This window comes from Hemiscyllium ocellatum, chromosome 24 (assembly GCF_020745735.1).
Source record: "Hemiscyllium ocellatum isolate sHemOce1 chromosome 24, sHemOce1.pat.X.cur, whole genome shotgun sequence".
Taxonomy (NCBI): domain Eukaryota; kingdom Metazoa; phylum Chordata; class Chondrichthyes; order Orectolobiformes; family Hemiscylliidae; genus Hemiscyllium; species Hemiscyllium ocellatum.
The window spans coordinates 8,752,754-8,779,594 of NC_083424.1; the positions used below are offsets into that span (position 1 = coordinate 8,752,754).

Genomic DNA, 26,841 nt, shown 5'->3' on the forward strand with positions numbered 1-26,841 from the left:
GAACAGAGTTAAACGTCCCAAGGTGCTAAATGTAAATCATTTACCCTGACGTTGAATGTATTACGGCAGATGTTAGGTGGCCGCCGGCGACCTCTTACACATGGAGGATAGACAACGCTGACAGCTCCTGCAGCTGACGTGTTTACCTTTTAAAGGAAGGTGCAGACTCCCTCCCATTAAGGGAGGAAAAAAAACCTCAAGATGCATTAATACCTATCGATGCAAACGAATCATTCGACCAGATCATTTACACATCACTTTATGAACCGCTCTGTGAAATCGGACCAGCTCCAATTGCAAGCGAAGGTATTTAACGGGCATATAAATCTTTATTGGTCTTGGCGCTATGGGATATTTTAAAATAGCTGAGAAACAGGGGAATCTTCATTTTAAAATGTTGCTCTTTTTTCATGGAGGCGTTAAGTTCTGAGCCGAACAAGAACAGGTCGAGTTTTTGTGATGAAAATCATCAGCTAGGAATGGCAAAGGAGCGATCAGAACGGTGCAATGTTGATTTACCTCATCAGCATCAAACCTCCCTTTGCTCCTTTAGCGGACGCTGTGCGGAAACTCGAGCGCACCCAGTGTTGTGAATATTAAACTAGACCAAGTAAGCCTTTGTATTCTGATTAGTTCACGATCTCTGCTTGTGTATCTGGGAGTCAAGGTAAATACGTCTCAGATATGAACAATAAGTGGCAAAATGTAGGTTTGCTGTGGCCATCTCCCAGAGAATGGGGAGGACACTAGTCAAAAAGTCTCATTGCCAGTTTGGGTGCTCACTCCTTTCTTAGTTCTCGTTTAATTCATTCTTAAGGAGCTGATAAACTGCTCAGTTCAACGCGGTGGCCTTCCCCTCTATCGTTTCACTTTAATTTCAAAACTGACTTCGCTTCAACCGAACCAGATACGCGCCAGCTTTCTCAAATCTCGTCGATTTTTCTGAGTTTAGCCGCCGCCAGAAACGGCGGTGATGTCAGTTAACGCGGTGTCTATTTTAAGCCGGTGTTCTGCTAAAATGGGGGGGTCCCATAAAATATCAAGAGCCGCTGACTGTATTAGGCAAGACCTCAGGAACACACAACTAGAAGTCGTGGATTCCAACACTCAGTCAGCAAGTGCGGCTGGAAATCAGGATCTGGGGCATTCAGGGTGCAATCTTGAATTTGGAGCCGCCTACGGCTCAGTAAATTAAACGATGAATTCAGTACAGCAGCCCCAAGGGCTGTCTATTTGGAAATCCTGCTATGAGAGTGGGTGGCAGGGCGGCTCAGTGGGTGACAGCACTGCTCCCTGACGGAGCCGGGTTCGCTTCCACCCTCGGGTGACAGCGTGGAGTGTGCACATTCTCCGTGTGGGTTTCTTCACGCATTCCAAAGGTTTGCAGGTTAGGTGGATTGGCCACGCTCGATTGCTTGTAATGTCCGGGGTTAGCTATGGAAAATACAGGGATGGGCCGAGTGGCCTGCTTCCACTCTATAGGGATTCTATGAATTGCTTCTGCCTTGACCTCGGGCTCGGATCCTTTTAATATCGTAAAGAGGAAAACACATGGCATCCGCCAAACAGCAAGACGCACCTGTAAACAAAAGCATTCCCCGAAGAAAGTGTCAAAACCCGGGGGGCTGAAATATTATCACAAAATGTGGGAACTCCTGTTGAGTATTTATATGTTACTTGCACGACTGTAACAATAGAATACATCCCCATCCCCGAGACCATTTTGTCCATCATACAATAATTCTATGAACATTAAGAATGCTATAGCCTAGTGCCAACTGCAGACTCGCTGAGCTCAGTGCTTTGCAAATCATAGATTAAAACCGTTTGATAGGATTTGATATATTTTTTTCGCCGCCAGGACATGAGAATCAGAGGAGGTAACCTGTAAGGGACACAATAATTCCTTGTCAGGAATTTCTTGAGAAAATCAACCGAGGCACCCCGCTCCACCTTTGTTTTCCCTCCCATTGTGTGTCTGTTAGAGATGCCAGGGTTAAAAAAATATCCCTTTTTTGTGGCGGGGAGCTACACTTCCTCGTGAAGCAGGTGTGTAGATACACGCGATTTGCTGCAGTTAATGTGCCTTTTATTAAGTGTTTGTTGTGCCTTAACATTTTAATAGGCTAATCAACAGCACCACTTCAAACTGTTCTTTAGCCATTCACGTGTCCACTATCAAGAATGATGCATGACCCCTCGGGTTTCCTGAGGATACTGATAGTTTAACCAGATAAAGAGCATTACCTGAAAGGCCGCCTGACCCAAAATAAACTCAATTTAACTCCATGTTTGATATAAGGAAGATAAATCAGAGAGTTGAGTGCTGGGAAGATGAACGAGACGGGTGAATAAAAGTCAGCTAATTGCTAGTCTGGTTTAGTACTGCTTTGTCGATACGGGGGGAGAGGGGGGAAATAGTGGACAAAGAGGTGAAACTGAGTAAAATTTAACTCCAAAATGAACCAAAGAACGTCGGATGCTGGATTTCTGAAACGAATAACAAGTTACTGGAACAACTCAGAAGGTCTGAGGAGAAAAAGCAGAGTTAACATTTCAAATTCGGTTACTCTCAGAGATCTGAAGCAGTGAACTGGTGCCTCTCCCCACAGGTGTTGCCGGAGATTCGCCAGCAAGTTATGCCTTCGGTTAAATTTCTGTTTTTGTTTAAAATTTAACCCAATCGCATTAACTCAGAGAGCAATGGTGGCTTTCCAAAGGCAACACCATGGGTAAAGCAACACAATACAGACAATGGGAGAGGGTGGGGGGAATCGTTCCTGAGATAAATCTTTCCTCGCCCGGAGTTACCCTGTCTCACCGACCCGGTTTAGGATGTTTTCAGAAGACAAAAGAGTGGCGGACTCTTTGTGAGTGAACTTCTGGGGGAAGTGAGGGAGCCTTGAAGGCTGTTCAAAGTGTCTTTCAGCATCAAGTCACCTGGATATTTAAACGACCACTAGAAAAAGATTATTGGTGGTCCTTTAGAGTTTAGGATTTCCAGTAGCTTCCTTAAGCACACTTGAAACAAATGGCTGTTGGAACATACCCCATCCACCCCCCAATATGCAATGTGTTATCTGTCAGCGAGTACTTATTTATAAATCAAGAGAACGCAAGCCTAAAGCAGTAAATATCTCCCCGTTTCCAAACCGACGTTGTTACATTCTCTGCTGTATATTTTAAGGAGTGGGTTTAAGGAGTATTGCCGTATTTACTGACACTATACTGCGGTGGGCACCTTTGCCCTAATCCAACTGCTAAATATGACGAAATGGTCATAATATGGACCATAAATGGACCAAATATGACCAAACTACAATGGTCCACAACACTGATTATAGTTGATGTTCACTTCCTTTGCAAAAAGTGTAACATATAATACCAAACATGAATATGATAGATTATTGATCATTATTCTCTATGAAAGCTATCGATGAGAATAGTTCTGAACGGGCAGTCATGTATAAGTATTGTAAGCTTGTGAATATGATATAGATGACATATATTTTATTAGAATACTCCAATGGTTGTTGACGTTTTGGAAATATTGATTAGTTACCTTGGAATAAACAGGTTGCAATTCTAAAATATGTCGAGTTTTAACCATAGAGTTCACGAAATAACTTTGCATTTTGATTTTGCGAACGCATGCAGATAAGATGGGGGGACTTAATTCTGCACAAAATTACAAGTAATAACCATGAACATGATTGGTGAAAACAAAATTGTATTCTCAGGTGTACCCGTTTGAATATTTCTATTAAAATCGCAGAATTTGAGTGCATCTTCGAGCCACTTTGACTCCAATCAAATTAATTTCTCTACTTTCTAACTTTTTAAAAAAAGTCTCCTAATTCATCTCCCTCTCTAAAATAAAGACAATCGCTGAAGCGGGGGTCCAAACACTCCATACGGTTTCCAGATACCGGTTTCTTTCTAAAGAGAAAGACTCTTAATTCACTTTGAGAAAGACACTCAGCTTCCCATTATTCGCAACCCGTAGGAATTTACAGTCCAGTAAAAGTTGTACACAGTGTGAAATGAAAGGTTCTTCTCAAATTTAGCATTCATAAATGAGGACAGTATAGTAACAGGTAGGCACCATCCGCACATTTAAACTAAGAGGCCAAAAGATATAGAGGGGATGTGAGGAAATTCTTTTTCACACACAGGCTGGTGGAAATTTGGAAGTCACTGCCTGTAAGAGTAGTCAAGGTAGAAACACTCATAACATTGAAGAAGTATTTAGATACGCACTTGCGATATAGAAGTTAAAATATACATAACATAAGCAGCCCTTCGAAAGCTGGTGCTTCCAAATAAACCCGTTGGACTATAACCTGGTGTTGTGTCAATTTTAACTTTGTCCACCCCAGTCCAACACCGGCTCCTCCAAATCAAGGTATATCAGGTTATGGGGCCAAGTGCTGGAAAATGGGATTAGAATAGTTCGCTGATTGTTTTTGACCGGCGTGTACGCAATGGGTAGAAAAACATGTTTTTTTTGTGCTGTAGATCTCTGTGACTCTGCACACACACTTGACTCGGGTATTTCTCCTGTCGTTTTAAATTAAAGTCATATTTATCCAGCTAAAAAAGGCAGGTATGCGAGATGGGAGGTGAAAAGACAATGTGCAACCTTTGTACACAAACACCATTTCAGTGGCGCAATGTTATTTTTTTTGAAAGCATTTCCTAACTGTTTAGCCGATTTATGCTTACACTTAAATTGCGCCTCCAATAAACCTCAAGGATTCGATGTCCCAGTTGATTATTGCCGATTCTGACTTAACCCGTAGAGAATGTTGAAGGCCATTTATTTTCCCGAGGAAGGCACGTTCCCTGTTCAGTAAGAAAACCTAATGGTCTGGTTCATTTATCCCGGGGATAATTTTAGAGGGTTAAAACTGCACAGTTTTAAAGAACTTCTCGGATAAATATTTTAATGAGCAGGGTAATTTGCATACTATATCGCTGTCCTGTGGTAACCAACCATTCCCTGTTGTCACATTTTATGATCATTCCTACTTTTATTTGCGCTGTTTACGCTCTTAATTCGCAGATCCGCCCAGAGTTGGATGAGCTAATCTTAACTTCACTTAAACAATCTACAACTATGCAAAAACCTTTCCAAAATGTGTACCAATATTATTTCTGACTACCTATCAGACAGATGTGCCAATGCACAGTATTTAGGAGACAATAGTTATCCTCCTTTATTATCCATCATGTGGATGGACTGAATGTAACTTGATCGATTCAACTCGGTATGACTTTAATTCGCAGATTTTTTGTTGAATACCTTACTACACCTTACAGGCACTAGATTTCAATTTCACCCACAGCGTTAGCGAGCTAAGGACGATCATTCACTCCCCGTACGAAATTCCACTGCGGTTCGCGCACTTACTCTGAAATTCCTCTCGCTCCCATGTTAGCGCAGTGATTAAATCCAGCGGGATAATTTAACCTTTCTCGGGGTTCCCTGCCAGAGTAAGATCAAGTGGTATCTGTTTATTTTTACTTTTGGTGATACCCGTTAGCAATGTGCAAAAATATAACCGAACGCACAAATCGGCTGGAGTGAAAATCGATTTAATCGAATTATGTGATTGTTGATCCGATTTAGCGAAATGACATGAAGTAATAAACCACCAGTCCATAGTGGAATTTTAGTTAAATAAAGCCAACAACAGTTAAGTAAAACGGATCTGAAACGTTAATAGTTTGGCATATTCGAATTAAAATCTAATGCAGCTATGTTATATCGGAATGTTGGAGGCCGGTTACATTTGAATAATCATGTAGTTTAGAACTTCCTAAAATATCGATACAAAAACTTCATTTCAAACTGTATAACCATGAGTTCGGATATTATGCTACACCTGAGACCTTTTATCCCCAAACCAAATAAAAGGAATGGCTACTGACCTGTGAGTTGGTCCAATTATTATTGCTTTAAAAATCGACGCGCTTTATTGATATTTAGAGTGACCTCGCTTCTATCAATTTTCTCCAGTTGCTAATTTAATTTTCGTTTTGTCAGCATGATGTTAACTGTTTCTGAGCTCTTCGAGGGCTATTCTTTCATTACTGTTTATGGGATTGGAGGCAGGTGGTCAGTACTTTGGATTTGTTTTGCAAATCCTGCACCCCCACCACCCCACCTCGCCCTTAAATAATTCAGTTTGACTCCCTGTCACAGAGACTAGGCACCAGGAGAGTGAAGGCACCAAGAAAGATGATCCTGGCTGGAATTTGCAGACTTGGATACACTGACACTCTTTCAAAAGCATTTTGCAACCGCTTCTGCATGTGCTGCATTTATGAGTGGTAAATGTTAGAACACAAGCTTATTTCGAGCTACGCTTTTGATTCAAATCGGCCAAGCCGCTCTCGTTACTGAACTTGAGGCGAGGAGAGGGAAAGATGCGTGTGTCACATTCAGTAATGTGACCGACTCATCTTCAGTTCTGCATAGCAGTCTATACTCGGGAATGAAAGATCCTGAGTGACTTTGCATTCAATTCAGATACACCGAAGTCCTAAGCCCCAGGGTACTGAAAGTATCGGAAATTGTTACACCTGAATTGTGTAACTGGGAAAGATAACACCAGTAAAGAAATAATCGCAGGAATGCTTGTGAAACCGCATTTGTTAATTATGTAATAAGGGCCCATGGGACATTTGAACAGACACTTTTTCAGATAATCCCCACAGTGTGCAAACAGTACGGCCAAGCAAGGCCACACCGACCCTCCGAAGAGCATCCCACCCAAACCCATTACTCCACATTTAGCCCTGACTAATGCACCTAACCTACACACCCCTGAATTCACCTGACCTGCGCATTTTTGGACTGGAGGGGGGAGGGGTACCCGGAGGAAACCCACACAGCCACAGGGAAAATGTGCAAACTCCACACAGGTAGTTACCCGAGGGCGGAATCGAACGCGGGTCCCTGGCGCGGTGAGGTAGCAGTGCTAACCAATGAACCACAGTGCCGCTTTTAATAGAAGACACGTATCTTAATCAGTTCCTTACTTTTCTGTAAAGAATTGCATCAATTGCATTTCTGAGTAAGAGATTCCTCCTAACGTTCTAATGGAGCTAACAGGAATGTATCAAGAGTTTAGCACGCTTAATAGAGTGGCAATAAACGCTAGCATATATTTAAACATACATAGGCACATTTTTACTGACAAATACACCTTGAATGTATAGAAATATTAACTCATTCCAACCTCCCGCGGTACATCATCAGAGGAGGCACTAGGAGAGGTGCCTAAAAATTTACTCCAAGAGCTAGATTTTAAGGCTGCAACAAAAACAGAAATCGCTGCAAGAACTCAGCAGGTCTGGCAGCATCTGCGCAGAGAAAGCTGGATTAACATTTCGGGTCCAGTGATCCTTCTTCAGATGTTAAGACAGGTCTGACGGTCGGAGAGAGGGGGAAATGTTTAAAAAGAGCAATCTGAAGACGTGTGGCAATCAACAGAGATGTGAGAGAAACGGGGAAGGAGCAAGAAACTCGGAACGGGAGCAAACGGACACCCCTGAGATCTGCCAGGCTGCAGGAGGCTACAACACGAAGATCATGCAACACTATGGGAATCATAGAGTATTGGAGATGTACAGCACGGAAATAGACACTCACGTCCAACTCGCCCATGCCGACCAGAAATCCTAAATTAACCTAGTCTCATTTGCCAGCATTTGGTCCCTATCCCTTTAAGCCCCATTCACATACCCATCCAGATGCCTTTTAAATCTAATTGCACCAGTCTCCATCACTTCCTGTGGCAGTTCATTCCATACATGCACCACCCTCTGCATAAACAAGTTGCCCTTAGGTCCCTTTTAGGTCTTTCCCCTCTCATCTTAAACCTACGCTCTCCACCTTTGGACTCCCCTGCCCTGGGGAAAAGACCTTACCCAGTCATTTGAACAGACAGGTAAGGATGTTTCAAACTGATGTGTTGAGTAATCTGGAGTTGAATAGACCTCGCCCTAACCCCATCCTAATTTTTCTCCTTCCGACTTGAGTAGAAAGAGCTCAATGGGTAACGTTTATTTCCACCACCGTCATCAAAGGCCTAACGGGGAATTAAAAGCTTGGAACATCCAACGATAAACGACTGATTTGGTTTAGTACATCGGCCTTCCACGATTCAACTCCTCCTAGCTAATTTAGTTTGAACTTTATAGACGGTCGATCGTCGATAAAGCCTTGAAGTTTTTAAAGAAAATATGATGATCGTTGTTTTCTGTTGGGAAGTATTTACGGAAAATATCCAATTAATGCCAAACCCTCATGTTTGATGGTGGATTTTCCAGGGTTTCAGTGTTGGTTTGGAGGAGGTGGGTGAAGAAGGAACATTGAAACGAACGTTTCTGTTTGTAGACCACACCACCTCGCAGTCAGACCTGCTCCTCAGGCCAATAGAAGAAACACTGCCTTAATTGGGAGGAAAAAAACCCAATTCTAATTGGCCCACTGTTGAAATTGTTTAAAAATAAAGTCGGACCATCACAACAATGAGTCAGAAGTTTGTGGGTTCATCTCAATTTATTGATTTTCCAAGGGTTTATGCCCGAAACATCGAATCTCCTGCTCCTTGGATGCTGCCTGACCTGCTGCACTTTTCCAGCAACACATTTTCAACTCTGATCTCCAGCATCTACAGTCCTCACTTTCTCCTCTAACACTCAGCTGCAGTCATGAGGGGCTGTTCAAGGCAGTCTTCAGGTGGAAATGATATATTCAAACCTTTTGCATATTTTCAAGTGAACATAAAGTGTTCAATTGAATCAATTGGAAGGTTAAACCGAGCAGTGGTTGTCACGAGGTTGTCTGTGGCAGCTTGCTGTGCACGAATTGACTGCCTCATTTTCTAAAGTGCTAGAGTGACTGGAATAATGGCCGTGTAAATACAAAGCCACATCCTTTTACCAACATTTCCTCATTTCTCATTGACCGATGATGATGAACCAGATTCTCAAAATCTTTAAATCCCTGGTCCCAATTTATTCCTGCAAGGGGTTGACATTAACCCCACGTTGTACATCAGACGGGCATTGAAGCCCCCCCCCCCCCCGACACAAACTGCCTGCAGAGATGATAAATGCATTTGGAATTTGTTGCTGTGGATCACTCATTGTGATCAATGTCCTAAAATATGCATACTTAAAATTACAAGCGTTAGTAAAAACGAAGGATCAAACAAGTCAAAACCAGGTATCTAAAGCAAAAGAATAGGATTTGAAGAATGAATGCTAGTCCCTTTCTCTGCAGCTTGCGCTTCTTGAGCAATGTAGGAATATACGGAACAGCTTATTAAAATGCTGTTATTGTCATCACTTCTCTCGAGTCTCCAATCATCAACATTTCACAATTCACTGGACCCGGATACTGATCGCTAACCTTTGACAGACTGATCACTCCACGCCTGTTGTGTCTCTCATCGCCTGGGTTTGTTGATGCAGTAGCGGGAACCGGCGCTCGGGATAATAATAAACATCGATCAATTCACAACTTCCACGTTTGTATCAGTCGATATGCACAAATGTTGGGAACTTTCAATTTCCGAACTGTACAGCAGCGCCTTGCTGGCGTGTGTGTGTGTTTGTGTGTGTGTGTGTGTTTGTGTGTGTGTTTGTGTGTATGTATGTGTTATGGGCACACAACATGTACAAAGTTGGGGAAACCAAATAGACTGGGCGCACCAATGCCCATTTTATTGCCCTCCTTATGAAGAGGGAATACAGCAAGTCTCTCATAAACGTAGCTGCATAAATGGAGAATTTCCGAGGAAGCAAATTTGATTAACAAACAGAAAGAAAATTAAAGATTGGAGATAATTAAGATGCATGAACTGCACCAATAAATTCATACCCATGCCTGCATGCGGAGCCAAAAATATTCCCCTTCGCAGAAATCTCTACATCAATCCACTGTGGATCTCATGACAATAACAATGTCTTACAGGGTGTACCCTACTTTCTAAAGCATTGTTCTAATTACAACAGGTTGCACCCGCCCTTGCTGTATTGCATTTTGATTTGTGAGTTTACAATTGTTCTTGGAGGGAAGGGCTCACTTGTGTCACTTGGCTCGCTCTTTCTGTCGTTTTGCTGATTAACACTGTCATTACTCCCACGTTTGAACAATTGTCAAGTCTGGTTAAGGAACAAGAAGATGCCTCTGGGTGTTTGGGTGAGACGATATTGGGGAATTCGTCATTGCTTTGCAAATGTACGGAATGAACTGACCCCCAACTTCAATAAGAACCGACTTGATTGGATGGTTCAAAGAGGAACTGGGTCTCTTTCTGATGTATGGCATTGGGAAGAGGGGAAAAGCCGGGGGGGGGGGGGGGGGGGGCGGGATTTGTACTCCGCGAAAAGAGAGGAATAGCGCTTTCAAGATCCAAAGTCTGAGCAATGGGGATTTCTTTTCCCCAATTTTCTGATTCCATTTTAAATCCTACGAAAGAGAGAGGAAAACAAAACAGAAATTGTCTGTTCTTCCCAGTCTGCCAGTTAGACACAGCATTGTCCGGCCAGTCCTACATTCCCATCACTTAATCTGCACCATCTGCACCCTTTCTCCCCCAGCACTCCACCCCCAGCACTTCCCCCTCCACATGTCACGGCAGCACTACTGAAGTCATCCAGACTTGAAACGTTAGCTTGTTCTCTCTCTATGGATGCTGCCTGACCGGCTGTGATCTCCAGCATCATTTTGCTTTCAAAACAGAAACTCCACTCTAGAAATAGTATCCCTCAAATCAAATTTGGATTTTGAAACACTCACTTTATTTTAACCGGGGGGTCCGAACCTATGGTTCTCACTTTTAATCCCAATTTAAAAAGGAAAGAACCCGGTAGCATTCTTTTTGCTTCATAACGGAATTAGTGCTGATTTCAGTGAGAATTGCAACGGTCGTTAAGCAGAAAACAGGCGAAGTTGCACCAACGCTGTTTTTTCCAGATGATGTTGCCAATTTACGGGGGGACCGGATTCGTTCCCAGTGCTAGCCAGGCAATCAATTCGGCAGAATTCATGAGCAAAGTTCTGCTTAGTTAATTACTTACAGAGTTCCATCTTCCGTTTAAACAATGTTCCTGGGAATGTTAGCGTTTATTTTTTCTCATTAGATTAGCGATTGAGATACCTGTTTATAATTAGAACTAATTGAAGCTAAAAAAATAAATAAAACTGAAGTACTTCAAAATATTCTCCCTGTGCCTTTGCTCAGACAAGATGGAAGAAGAACAGGGGTTAAACTGCCTGCAACCCCAATGACAACGCGATTTGATTTATTAATTAATTCTATGACAGAGCTGAGCACTGTTGTTTCATGTTGGAATGAATTTCTTTCAAACTGCGATGCGGTTTTGTACTGGAGTGGACAAAGTCAGGAGTCACAAGACACCAGGTTATAGTCCAACAGCGTTATTGAAATCACACGCTTTCCAAGCGCTGCTTCTTCATCAGATGAAGTGAAGAAGGAGCAGCGTTCAGAAAGCATGTGATTTAAAATAAACCTGTTGGACTATAGCCTGGTGTCCCCCGACTTTTAACTTCTTTCAAAGCAATTCTAGGGTGGCACGGCGGCTCAGCATTGCCATCTCACAGCGACAGGGGACCAGGTTCGATTCCACTCAGTGGTGACTGCGCGGAGTTTGCACATTGTTTGTATGGGATTCCTCCCATAATCTAAAAAGGTGCGAGGCAGGTGGATTAGCTATAGGAAACACGAGGTGGTTCTGGGTGGGATGCTCTTCGGAGGGTTGATGGGCCGAATGACCCGCTCCCTCACTGTGGGGATTCTCTGAGTTAGTTCCCCCAAAGAGTATAGTTGGGAAGAGGGATCAGAATACCATTTGCAGTACTCAGAATTTTATGTGTTCATGGTATATGAACATCGCTGGCAGGGCTAGTCTCTTACTCAGATCCAATAGCTCCTTGGGCTATTTTTGGGGGCAGTTAAGAATAATGAAAAACACATATTGCTGTAGCTCTGGAGTTACATGTAGATCAGACTGGGTAGGGATGTGAGATTTCCCAATACATGGATTGATGCAGCAATGGTTTCCTATTCTTAGCCCTAATTACTGTATTTCGCGAAGTCTAAGATTTGAACACACCACCTCGCAGTGTTACTGTGGAGTTCTGTATTACTGGCCCAGGAGCATGACCATCACAACACCGCCATCCCTGCAGCACTCAACATGGCTTCAGTCTGTCCGTAGAAATACTCGATAGCTTACCCCATTACAAGTGGAATTCACAAAAAAAGGCTGATATTTCCCTTCTGCGCGGGGAGGGAGGAGGGCATGTTTCATTATTTGGAATCTTCTCACAGTTTCACCGAAAGTATCTGAATGTCTTTAGTTTCGTGGCCATCCAGCAGACTCACGGTTCTGTTTCCCGGATCCCGTCCTCTGCACGGGACTCTGGAATGAAGTGGAGAGATTCAACGGGGCACTAAACTTAATCCCAGCGTCAAATTTTGGAGTGTTGATTGGAGGAACGTTGATATTTGAGAATGTACCAACACCCTGGGAACCGCACACCTTGCGCACAACCTGTGACCCTCACATCCTGAGATCCCCACACATTGAACCACATACCTGTGACCCTCACCCCCTGTGACTCCACAACCTGTGATCCTCACACTTTGGCCCCACACCTTGACCAACACCCCCTGTGACCTCACACCCTGTGACCAACACCCTCCGTTACCTCACACCGTGTGACCCCGCACCCTGTGACCCCCCCACACCCTGATCCACACATTCTGTGACTCCACACTCAGTATCCCCTACACCCTCTGACCACTCCTTGATCCCCAGACCCTGCGACTCCACTCCTCGATTCCCACACCCTGTAACCCCCACACCTTGACCCCCACACCCTATGACCTCACACCCTGTGATTCCCACACCGTGTGACCCCCACACCTTGACCCCCACACCCTGTGACCCCAGAACCTGTGACCCCAGATCCTGTGACCCCTACACCCTGTGATCTCCCATGCACTGCGACTCCAACATCCTAGCTGGTGACGTCCAGTTACAGAATCAGACCTTCAGCCCTCCCCAGACGCATCCAGACACTCACTCCTCTTGCAGAGAATGATGAAGATTTTTATGTCCATCAGTCCCATGGGACTGGCATCTCAATTATTTCGTGAGAACTAATCCGTTAAAACCACGGAAATGGGCACAGCCCTTGGAATATAGATAACATTTGCAGAAACTACATTTACAATATGTAGCACCTTACATGAACCAGGGCGACCCAAACAGCTTTACATTATATTAGACAAAAACAGTTATTTATGAAATCAGTTTTTAAAGCTTCTTGGCCGTAATCGTGTCTACAACTCAAATCCTTAATTGTTTAACATTCGGAGCAATATCCTGTCAGGCCTAACTCCCAAAAGGACATCAACAAAAACAACTGCAACCCATCTTATCAAAGACCGAAAGGGAAACATGAGATGCAAATAGAAATAAGACTTGGAAAAATAAAGGCATCTTCCAATATTTTTTCTCTCCCTCCCTCTCTCTATCTGTCTATAATAGACACCCTCCTGGAAAAAAAATCCCCAAGGTACAGCGGTGAGAATCGGGGCAACTGAACGCTCTCACGCCCAAAATAAGACCCCCCTTCCCCAGCCCCGGTGAAGCTGAGTTTGTGTCTGGCTCAGGATTTCTATGAGAGACGGGAGTGTCTCAGCTGCGCATAATGTCCCCATTTTATTTTTAGAGTTTTAGCATGAACTCTATCATCACTGAGAGAGCCCTGTCTGAGCAGCGCACAATAATTCGAGGATGTCCCCTCCCAGTTGGTTCTCATCCTGAATGTTTACCGAATACTTTCACAATGAACCAATACTCACAAAAATAAAAAAAGGATTAAAACAGAGAATGACACAGGAGTGTAATTATATCATAAATCAAATTAAGAGGTTCTTTTGCGTGTGGAAACTAACTGGTGGACATCGAGTGTTGTAGTCCTAGAAATATTTCAGGTTACATGTTATATATGTTTAAACAATTGTAACCAACGAGCCTAATCTAAGGATAGATGTTTTTGGATGAAATACCCAAATTGTTTGAGGTCGTGACTGCTTCCCCAGCACATTGTGATAGTGAGAAAGTTTAGAGTAAACGGCTGTTCAGAAAGTACAAACACCGTCTACAAAGAAGATTCAGAATCCCGGACCCGTTCTCCACTTGGAGAAAGAGACCGATATCCCTGCTTGCCTGCCTTTTCATTCACTTCTAAGATGTTGCACACAGTTAGCTGGTTTGTTACCCATCCCTAATTGCCCCCCTGGAAAGGGATTAAACCAGATGGCTTGCTTCTGCAAGGACATAATGCCTCTCCTTGTGGCCTGAATTTGACCGCCCATTTCCCCGAATTAAAATAATTAAAGCACTTCAAACAATCCTAATTAGTTGCGTTGCAATGTGAGTTGCACATGTCAGTTTGTGCAAACCCGGAATGAATAAAATTAACTGATAGGTTACGAAGTTATCGTCAGTTTCATATCTTGTGCTTTTAACTAGGAGTAAGTTTCCACAAATTAATTTCAACTGTTGCATTTGTTATTCAGAAGTAATTGTTACACCCTCACCAATGTCATCTCGTATACCCTTTACTGAGAGGGTTAATTTCCCACACATCGATTGCCCCTGAATTCAAATATTTAGAACAAAAATGCAAATTTGATTACGGTAACCGATGAACGTTGAGAGTGTACCTTGTTACTAATGAGTGTATATGTACAGCTCTTGCCTTTCCTTCTCAAAAAATCCGTTATCCCTATAATTTGTAGGTTACAAAATATTTTGACTTGAAATTTACAGAAAGTGCAATAAAATTCAATTTGTCTCACATGTTCCATTCTTCGATGCCACAATATAATTGCAACAGTATTAATATTGATAATATATTTTTCATGGCAACCGTACAAAGGACAAACCATTTGAAATGGAATATTACAGAGACTGAAACAAATTAAATATCCATCTCTACAGCATTCTGAAATGCCTCAATACTATGTCATACGTCCAAACAAACCACAGGCAAATACTGGATTGATTGCAGAAATATCTTGAGTCCAGCTCCTGAGCACTTAAACTGTCGTCTCCCTCTTTAATATGTTGGAAGAGGCATGTTCCCCATGCATATGGATTGGGAATGTATTAACCAAATGGCTATTGACGCTGAGTAATCGGGCATTGAAGAGGAATTAGATAAACACTTGAAGGGGCAAAGATCCCGATAGACAGAGAAACGAGGTGAGAATAGGAGTCACGAGACCGGAAACGTTAACTGTGCTTTCGCTCCATAGATGCCACCAGACCTGCAGAGTTTTGCCAGCAATTTCTCTTATTGTTTCAAAACTTCAGCATTCGTAGTTCTGTGTTTCATTTCAGTGAGAATATCTGAAAGGACACGAACTTACCAGTCACAATTAGCGCGGTTAAACAAAAACCTTGCAATAGATCATTCCCAGAATTGGAATACTGTGTCTGTTTTTTTTTACATTAGCGCTGTGATTTACTGAAGTAATTGAGAAGGCTGGAGGGAAATGGAATTTATTTGGAGCAAACAGACAATCTTTCCTTGGGTTTAAAAGACAGTGAAATTGAAGCAACTCACCAGATTTTAATGGGAAGCTGCTCCCGAGCAGGCTGTGATAGAGAAGGATAATGGTGCCCCTCAGTAGATTTACAGTAACGCTCCTAATTGCGTGTAGACAGGGAGAATTGCATGTCTCGGTATTGAGTCCGGCTGAAGGTTCAAACGCGGCTTATCAGGTGTTCCTTCACAAATAACCTTCATCTTCAAAGTGCACAGATCACAACGTGTACGTGCGGAATGTAAAGTTTTGTTTTGCGTCTTTTGAAAGCTTGCAAGTGTGTGAGTTTAAGAGTCCGTAGTTCTAAGGAGCTCCTGTCGGTTACCAGAGTTCAGGAACCTTAACTCTCAGAAAAAGACTTCTCTTTCCACATCCATGTTTGATGCTTTGTAGTAATGCGCAGTCATCATTGCCTACTATCACCTGATGAAGGAGCTTCGCTCCGAAAGCTAGTGCTTCCAATTAAACCTGTTAGACTATAACCTGGGGTTGTGTGATTTTTAACATCATTGCCTATAATCGATTCCTTCTCTCTAAATGGGTTCATTAAGCCGAGTTAGGCTATCAGTATAGGTAAATGTATAATCAATAAAAAAGGCCCTTCCTTACATATTTTTCATTGTTTCAATTTCTTCCATTGACAGCAGGTATGGCACAGACATCATGGTTAGTCTAATGTGTTGTTCCTAAAAGGATCGATTCCACAACCAGCCGAATGCAGCTGGATTCTCTCTCCATATATCAAGTTACCTAACCCTGCATGGACTGAAAGTTTATTTATTTTTCACCATTCTAAAGAAAACGGAATATTACACATGCCCAGAGACCCGCTGGGCTCCTTAAATTTAGTACATTAGCGAATTGACAGTGGAATCTCGTTCTCCCGAATCTTTTCCAGCAATGAAAACAAAATCTGATTGCCCGTATTTTAACTTCTTTTTCAAAATAATACGATCTCTGATTGACCTTGGAAGCCCTGTGTAACTGACTGTTTCTCTAAGATTCAACACAATCTTTCGACCTCTCCACCCCCTGCTTTATTAAAAACAAACACAAGCCGATTACCAGCAACGCCGTTTTGGTTTGGTCCCTTTCCCTCCTCATTGAGGGGACAGATCTCCCCTTCCCCCAGTCCACCCAATCTCTACCCCCGACCCCTGTACACACACGGGCACAGAAACACACACACACACTCACGGGCACACACACACACACAATCTCACGGGCATACACACACACGGACACACACGGGCGCACACACAGAAACACACACACTCACGGGCACACACACACAAACACACACACACACCACGGACACACCACGGACACAGAAACACACACACACACTCACGGGCACACACACGGACACACACACAGGCACACACACACTCACGGGCACACACACACTCACGGGCACACACGCACGACACACACACACACACACACACAGGCACACACACACACACACACACCACGGACACAGAAACAAACACACTCACGGGCACACACTCACGGACACACACACAGAGGCACACACACACACACTCACGGGCACACACACACGGACACAGGAACACACACACACACGGGCACACACACGATTTTTCTCTCTCACACACACACACCCTCACACCCACAATCACATCCTCTCTCTCTCTTACACACACACACACACACACACACACACACACCCATTGTGACAGTACAGCAGTTTTTTTTCCCTGGTAAGTGCTAAATAAACAGGCCAGAGTTTATTAAACACAAAATAACCGCTGCTTTGTGACGGGCAATTTGTATAGAGGTTGCAAAAAAAAGCAAAAATCTAACGTGAACATCCAAACACCCCCTTTCTTAACACTCATCGGGTTGTAGCCTTTTAAAATGACATGCTGGAGCAGGCAGGACTTGTTAACAAAGGAGGTCTGAGTGATAACTTCCCCTTCCCTCTCTCACCCGCCTCACTGAGGAGACAACGGATTGTCCCACTGTATAATGGGACAGGATATTCGGCCGGATTGATCTCGTGTTCAAAACGTAGTTCAGTATCAAGGTAGCTCAATATTGTATCTGTTATGGATGGGTGGAACAACGGCTTAGTGTAAAGAACAGGATTAAAACGACCTTAAAACGATGGGTGTATTTTGTTGGAGAACAAGACAGTGAATTGCTGCTTCCTCGTTTTTAGTCGAAGCTGCCAGGATTCCCATGTGATAGTTTTCAAAAGAGACAATGCGTTCTTTTAACTGCATGGTCTTCAGCTCTCTGCTCCCAGCTCCAGTGGCGATTTTCAACCCGATGAGTTTACAGGGCAATGGGAAAACACCAGGGGAGTGGCACACATATGAAAACTCTTAGGCACAGGCGTGATGGGACGAACGTCCTCATGTCATGCTGTGCGACACCAATGGTTTGGAGGTCTAAGCGTTTCAAATATTTTTCAAAAGCTAGCAACACGTTAACCTTATTGTAGAGATTCTGTATCTCATTGAATATCAGGGTGCAAACAATTACCTGGACTAGAATTGTGGCCTTTAGAAAACTGATGGGGCATTGTCCCTCTGGCTGTCACTAAACAAAGGGCACACAGCTATCCAATTAGAAAACAGCCCGTGACACTGGAAACAAAAACAGGAATTGGTCCAAACGCTCAGTAGATCAGGCAGCATCTGTGGAGAGAAATCAAAGTTAACGTTTCCGGCGCGGAGACCCTTCCTCAGAACTGTAAGACTGGAACTCGATTCGCACGGTGTAATTATCAAACGCAGATGTTGCTGATGAAACTCAGGCGGTCTGGCAGCATCTTTGGAGAGAGAAGCAAAGTTAACGTTTGCATTCCACTCTGAGATTTCTTCAACAAACATGTTCAGATATACCTCTGAGGCAGGGGGTGACTTGAACTCGGAGTTGTGGAGTTCACACTATCACTGGCCCGCACCAAATACCTACCACAGTTTCCCTCGCTTTCAACCAGACTTTAAACAATTTCCCTAAATTGAATAACAATCTGCCCCTTCCTGTAGAATATTTAGCTTTTAACCTCCATGTTCCAAAGAAGCACATCTTGAAGTTTGGAATGTTATATCACTTTAGCAGCAGAGGGATTGGGACTTCTCTCTCGGGGACCCGGAAGCCACCACATCAGGGGGTCTTGACTCAGTGATCAGATACTTGTGATTGACCATTTATCATTGACACAATTAGCCTCATCCCATGACATCTGGGATCTTTGTGGTTTTTTTGCCCCAGTGTTCACCATTCCCCAAACCAGTTGGAGTTACACCATGCGACCTTGGCCAATGATGGTCAACTTTCACGGAAAATGGAGGGAATATCGGAATCCAGAATTCAACACGGGGGCGGGGGAATGCCCAAGCGATGCTGTAGTCCCATCTCCTGCTGATGGAATTCATTTAAATAGGCCCCATTTTGAACTCACTCGGTATAGTGCTTTACCGAGGCTGAGATAAAATCGGGCCCATTCAATGAGTCCCCATTAACCGGAGGCACCGTTTAAGATGGCACCGTTTTTATTCAGTCACCGTGAAATACTGTGTTGAAAATGTGTTGCTGGTTAAAGCACAGCAGGTCAGGCAGCATCCAAGGAATAGGAAATTCGACGTTTCGGGCATAAGCCCTTCATTAGGAATCCTGATGACGGGCTTATGCCCGAAACATCGAATTTCCTATTCCTTGGATGCTGCCTGGCCTGCTGTGCTTTAACCAGCAACACATTTTCAACTGTGATCTCCAGCATCTGCAGACCTCATTTTTTACCCGTGAAGTATTGTGTGCCATCATTTGAAGAACATTCGGGATGTGGGGACAATGGAAAAGATTGTGGGGACAATGGAAAATTCCGTCCATTTTCCGTGAAAGTTGACCATCATTGGCCAAGGTCGCATGGTGTAACTCCAACTGGTTTGGGGAATGGTGAACACTGGGGCAAAAAAACCACAAAGATCCTAGATGTCATGGGATGAGGCTAATTGTGTCAATGATAAATGGTCAATCACAAGTATCTGATCACTGAGTCAAGACCCCCTGATGTGGTGGCTTCCGGGTCCCCGAGAGAGAAGACCCCGGGGTCATCCGTTGTGACAGGACTGTGCTGTAGATTCTGAAACAGCAGCGAACAGCGCGGGATTAAACCAACTCGGATGCACTTAGAGGGTGCAGTGAAGTCTGCCTGAAATAAGTAACTATTTAAAACTTCTTCCTGGAAGTGATCACAATTCCGTTTGGTTGGTTCGGCGAGGAAGTAAACAGGACACTTAGATGCTGGGAGAAATTCTCAACAAGTTTAGCAGTAAATAGAAACAAACTCAATAACTGTTTGTGCAAAACGGGAGGCTGGAAATCTGAAGCGAAAACAGAAATTGCTGGAGAAACTCAGCAGGTCTGGCGGCATTTGAGGAGAGGCAAAAGCAGAGAGTACTGAACTGCAAACATTAAATCTGATTTTGGTTTCAATAATGATTCATCGTGGAGGGAGGTTTATACTTGCGCTACTGGCACTGTAACATTGACATTTTCAGAACAAGCTAGTGCTTTCAATTAAACCTGTTGGACTATAACCTGGTGTTGTGTGATTTTAAACTTTGTACACCCCAGTCCAACACCAATCATAATTGCAGGCACAGTCTCAAACTGAATCGAATTAGTTTTGACGTCTCCTTCCTTCTCTATTCCCCGCTGCAGCTCGGACGCTGCCATAAACTAATCGCAAACCAACCGAAAATAAAGTTACGCGCTGATAGGACGGCAGATACTGCCTCGTTTACTCAAGGACCAACCTAAAAACGCAGACATGAGCAGAATTCCTTCCTGACCCTTCGACACATTCTGCCCGAGTGTTTCTGGAATTCGCCAAACATTTCTCACTGCACAGGTTCAGGGACGGCTATAATTCCAGGACCCCCCAGAGAGTCTGACTTTACTGTAGGAAAATAAACTGCATGTTGAATTCAACTCTCTGTCATCTTTCAGGAACACAGTTGAAAACCAGTCAATATTATTGCCTCAACACTTATCGTAAAATTCGCACATTTAACCTTCAGTTTAACAGTCTTAATCGGTCTTGGAATAATTGGTTCAAATAATATTCAAATTCCATAATCGACTTTCACTCATGATACTTTGTGAATATACACAGTTGATCGCGTCATATGAGCAGTGTTTATTATCTCACTTATGCTGTCTTTCATAATTGAACGATTCAAGAAAATATCCAATTAATTCAGAATAAAATAACAACAGCCCCATCATTTGTAATCTGCCAACCAACCCCACTCACCATTTTTAGCAGTTTTCTTGCAACAGCAGCCAGGATGTGGAGGTGCAGGTGTCGGACTCGGGTCGACTAAGTCACATCACACCAGCTTAGAGTCCAACAGATATCTTTGAAATCAGAACTTTCGCGCCCAAAAGCTTGTGATTTCAAATAAACCTGTTGAACTATAACCTGGTATCTTGTGACTTGTGATTCTTACTACCGGGTTACTATCCAACATTTACTGTGGAGTTGGGAGAAAGGGTTACATGATTTAAAAGCCTCCCAAATTCTCAGCAAAAATCGCACCCATTATTCAGCATATCACAGAGACCTGAGAACATTTTATTTTAAATCACATAATAAACATATATATATATATATAAAATACACAAATGTAAGTTACTACGAAATGAAATCCTCACAGTTACGGAGGCAGCTAGCGGCTTGGTAAAACTTCCAAACAACTTGATGCGGTCAGACGCACTGTCCTTTGAACTTGTTAAAACGTTTGCCGAATTTCCTGGACTTTATCCGATAACAATCGCTTATATTTTACTACCATATTTGCTCGCGCATATGCTTATTGCTTTAAGAGGAAAAATGAATGATTAGGTTTTACTTATGGCCTGTAAACTGTGAGCAACTATGGGTCGGGTTCAAGCCCCCATGATTCTCTCTGCGTGGTGGCGAACTTAAAGGGCATTTGTGTTTCAGCTTTCAGGATTTACAGTGTCTAGATCTGCGATATAAATTCTGTTCTGGATACAGATGTAGAATGATGTTTAGCAGCCGTGTTCAGAAACAAGTATGCAGAAAGACGACAAATATAGTAACAAGAAGATGGATTACTGGGCTAATGGTAGGCTACTTGGTAGTGTGGATGAGCAGAGGGATCTTGGTGTCCATGTGCACAGATCTCTGAAAGTTGCCACCCAGGTAAATAGCGATGTGAAGAAGGCATATGGTGTACTGGGCTTTATTGGTAGAGGAATTGAGTTCCAGAATCCTGAGGTCATGTTGCAGTTGTATAAGACTCTGGTGCGGCCTCATCTGGAGTATTGTGTACAGTTTTGGTCGCCATACTATAGGAAGGATGTGGAGGCATTGGAACGAGTGCAGAGGAGGTTTACCAGGATGTTGCCTGGCATGGTAGGAAGATCGTATGAGGAAAGGCTGAGGCATTTGGGGCTATTCTCATTGGAGAAAAGAAGGTTTAGGGGAGATTTGATAGAGGTGTACAAGATGATTAGGGGTTTAGATAGGGTAGACACTGAGAACCTTTTTCTGTTAATGGAGTCAGCTGTTACTAGGGGACACAGCTTTAAATTAAGGGGTGGTAGGTATAGGACAGATGTAAGGGGAAGATTCTTTACTCAGCGGGTTGTGAGTTCATGGAATGCCCTGCCAGTAGCAGTGGTGAACTCTCCCTCTTTATGGTCATTTAAGCGGGCATTGGATAAGCATATGGAGGTTATTGGGCTAGTGTAGGTTAGGTAGACTTTGGTCGGCGCAACATCGAGGGCCGAAGGGCCTGTACTGCGCTGTATTTTTCTATGTTCTATGTTCTATAGGGCACTTTAGATAAACTAATCCTCCATCATATCAATAAAACAAAGAACTGTAGATGCTGGAAATTTGAAACAAAAACAGAAATTGCTGGAGAAACTCAGCAGGTCTGGTGTCATCCGTGGAGTTCAGAGTTCAGTTCAGAACCGGTTCTGAAGGAGTCATTGCGCCCGAAACTACTTCTCCCATCCTGTTTTCCCAATGGCCACACTCCAATTGTTAGGAGTCACGGCCAATTCTGGAACTGAAGTCCCTCAGCAGAGTGACCACTCCTTCGTTTGGTTTAGCAGCGAGGCTTTCATCGATGACAGAACAGACATTCTCCTTGATGTCCCCAGGGTTCACGCACAGAAGTTTGTGTGGAACTATCACAAATCTGTCGTTGTGGATTTGAAATGTTCTGGCAGCGCATCAAGATCTTACCTTGGGTTGAACAAAAAAAACACGTGGATACAACGGTCAATGTCAGTCACCACCAGCATTTTCCTTCAACAGTCTCCCCTCTGATGGTAGCCATGATGTGGAGCAGTCGGTGTTGCACTGGGATGTACAAACTTAAAAATCACACAGCACCAACAGGTTATAGCCCAACAGGTTCATTTGGAGGCACTAGATTTCGGAGCACTGCTCCTTCATTACGTGGTTGCAGCGAGTCAATTTGGAGTCTTGGCAGGTAGCATTATAACAGTGCAGTTCCTCCTCCTAGGCCGCCACTCTTGAGATTTTGGGCGCATGTTCTAACATTCCAAGTTGCAAAATATATTTTTTCTCTTTGACCATGAAAAACTGACAATCCTCGGAGAATGGGACAGTACCTTGAAGTCACTGTTTTCTGGCTTTTTCCCGGAGTGGAGTCAGCAGAGAGTATACTGAAGAGGACTGTTAATTACAGACTTTCTGCCCAAAGACACCCATATCCCAACACAAGTGACCTGTGACCTTCAATGCAACGGTTGCCTGTGTGGAGATATATAGGTTTATAGAGGACACTCAGTCAGCAGAGGGCTCGGTGATTGGATTCTGATAGAAGTTTACACTTGACTTTCATGGACCATTAATTGCCCGCGCCATCCCGGAGGGTGGCGGGTCAGATTGCACTTTGTGCGTTGAACCTTGTTGACTTAGAGCCCTTTGCCAGTTCAGCCCTCACTCACCATTATCGCTGATCAGACCCGAGGCTTCCTTCTCTTCAGCTAAAAATCACACAACACCAGATTAGAGTCCAACGGGTTTATTTGGAAGCACTGCCAAGCGGCGCTGCCTCTCCATCAGGTGGTTGTGTTTTTTGACACTGAGGGCACCTTGGACTGTACTATCACTGGTAACTCTCCATACCTTGATATTAAGAAGTGGTCACTAGGCCCCAGACGTTAACTTTGATTGCTCTCTATAGATGCTGTCAGACCTGCCGAGCTTTCCAGCAATTTCTGTTTTTAAGATTAATGGTGCACTTGTACTTTACAAACATTGCTGAAAACAAGCACGTTTTGTCAACGTTTTGTTCTCATTAGGGCAGTTTGTGGGATCCATGTAAGGGGGTAAACAATCTTCGTAATATGTGAAGGAAGTGCTGGCTGGGTGCCAAGTGGACCCTGATTGTTAGCAGCATTGTCTAGGAGAATCTACCAGGATAATGATGACTGACAGCTTGATTTCATTTTTAATTTAAACACAGCTTGGCAGTTAGCTGTCAGTCGTTATCAAACTGGTGCATTCTCCATTGAAAAGTCTCGATCAATCATGTTCCACTTGCCAACCATTAGCATTCTCCCCTCAAATAGTATAGATTATATTTTCCCTCTACTTTGGTATTTCTTGTAAGTTTTCCTAATGAGAACAAGGCACAAGGCACAGGACTTGACAAAATACAACGTATCTTTTCTCAGTAATTCTCACAGTCTGTACAATCAAACGGAGATCATAAGTGTTTTCGTAAATGGAATTGTACAATTCTGACACGTTTCTGGGGAAAATTCCATTACAGAAATAGTTCGAATATTATTGGGGGCGCTGTGAGTTGGGCAGTTGGACACAAACACCTGGGAAGGTTTCCAGTTCTGACATTCTGTAAAGTTGTCAACGGTTCTTAGGGAGTTGTTGATAATCTTACAGATTTGTGACACCGGGATCTGAGACAGCCGAGGCTGAAGGAGTTGAGTGTGAATTTGCGCTTCTCAAGATCGATTTATACTTTGTTTATACAAGGTACAGATCCACTTGAGACAAACCATTAAAATTCCGCTAAATATCAAAAGACTCAGGCAATGTGTAACCTACAGTGGGTCCTGATTATGAAATCTCCCTAAACCTTCAGTCGGAAGGTGAAATGTAATGCTTATTTTTAGAAGTTTCTATGTTTTGGTTTGATTGTCACGTCGTGGTCTACCTAATATCTGAGCCTCCATCAATGCCATTTGCAAGTCTGCAACATAGAAAAATCCTCATATTGTCCTCATCGACTTTATCTGCTTTTATATTTTATGTTAGAATTGTGCTGCTTTCACACCCACTGCCTACGCACGGGACTTGAACACACACACGCACTAGAAAAACTCTATATAATCGCAGAGGTCTACATCACAGAAAAAAAATGTCCCTTCTGTCCACCGAGCCGGCGCTAGTCAAAAACAAGCACCGAACTACTGCAATTGCATGTTCCAGAATTTGGCCCACTGCTTTGTTTGCCTTTGCATAGCGAATGCACACCTAAATGTATCCTCAATGTTATGAGGCATCTATCACCTTTAGAAGCAGCGAGTTCCAAATGCCCACTAAGATCTGGGTGAATTCAAAATTCCTTGCATTCCCTCCAATCCCCCTACCCCTAGTCTTAAATCTATTCCCTCTGGTCATTAACCCTTCCACAAGGGGAAAACGTTTCTTTCCCCTGTACCCTGCCCAGAGAGTCACTTTCCCATACTCGCTGAGGTGAGCGGCTTGCTTTCAATCAAGACTTTCCCAGGTTTTTAGTCTCAGTCCCACAATCGACCCTAAACTAGTCACGGTTCTCACTGGGAGACAGTGACATGAGTACGGATTTGCACTCGAGTGCAACTTCCCAATAGCTCAGATTGTGAGGGACCAAAGCGAGAGATTTCCCTGCCCTTCCCCCCAGTCTGATTCTGAACATCCAGCGGGTTGTGTAAAATCAGACGGGGCCGTTCATTCGATGGCAGCCTTTCCCAGTCTGATCCAGATAAACTCCAACGTGAAGGTGTTAGCAGAACAGCAGCTCAGCTTGGAACTTGAGAGCAGTGAGCACTGGGTCAGACTGAGAGAATACCCGTTTCCCAAGAACAACCACATTGTCAGAAAGGTCCTAATCTAATACCAAAACAGACTAAAGTTCAGAAACAAAGGAAGGAGACTGTCCCTCAGGAAAACGGCAATCTATTGCAGTTATTAATTAATATTCACAATAAAATACAGTTCCTGCGTCTCGATTATTATCACAGACTAACCTTCGGTTAAGCAAAAACTGAAAGAAACTGCGGATGCTGTAGATCAGAAACACAAACAGAAGTCAGAGGTATCCTTTCTGTTCTAGTGACCATTCCTCAGGAATGTTAACTCTGATTTCTCTCCACAGCTGCTGCCAGACCTGCTGAGCTTTTCCAGCAATTTCTGGTTTTGTTTCTAACCCTCAGGCTGTTTACTACAGTTGTGTTCCCAGCTACACATTTGTAACTTTTAACAAAATCCTGGTTCCTCAATCGAAATATCGTTCAACCTGTTCAGAGATATTATTCCACATCTCTGGAGCAGGTGGGATTTGAGAAGCTGGCAACCCTGGTCAATAAGTAGGATCCTACCACTGCACCACCACAACTGTAACTTTTAAAACAGCAGAGCCTTCCGAGTAGCAGGTGACAGTGTTTTAACATAGCTGCCTTAATAGCAGAGTAACCTCTGAGGTGACCATGAAGGATTCTCCTCTCGCTGGCCCCTTGCCTGAGGTTAAACAACCACCAGTGATCTCTCTAAAATCAGATCAGCCCTCAGGGATTTAACAGCTCAGTGTGATGGAACAGGGAGAGTGTGACAAGGCTGCAAATAAATGTGACACCGGGGAGCCTCATGATGGGAGTCACCTCGGCGCAGTAACGATGGGCCGAATGCACCGTACCAATTCTGTGAGTTGGGCAACATTTTGTGTAAGAGACAATGACCCCCATGGGAATAGCTCACGTGCGACATGAGTGCAGGATATTAAACAGGGAGCTGAACAGGAGACGGGGCATCTAAACCTCCAGAGTGTAAAGTGATGGCTATTGACTCCCAGTGCGCTGGCGTGAAACAGGGAACGATGCTCTGTAGCCGCTTGCTTTCAAAACG

At 43.5% G+C, this 26,841-nt stretch overlaps 1 long non-coding RNA gene across 1 annotated transcript in view; it reads left to right on the forward strand.

The window, feature by feature from the left end:
• The first annotated feature begins 28 nt into the window (after positions 1 to 28).
• LOC132827035 (uncharacterized) overlaps positions 29 to 26,841 on the forward strand; it is an 85,461-nt gene continuing 58,648 nt past the window's right edge. Inside the window, exon 1 of the long non-coding RNA XR_009645957.1 lies at positions 29 to 306. This is a non-coding gene — a long non-coding RNA (uncharacterized LOC132827035). The remainder of the gene's footprint in view (positions 307 to 26,841) is intronic.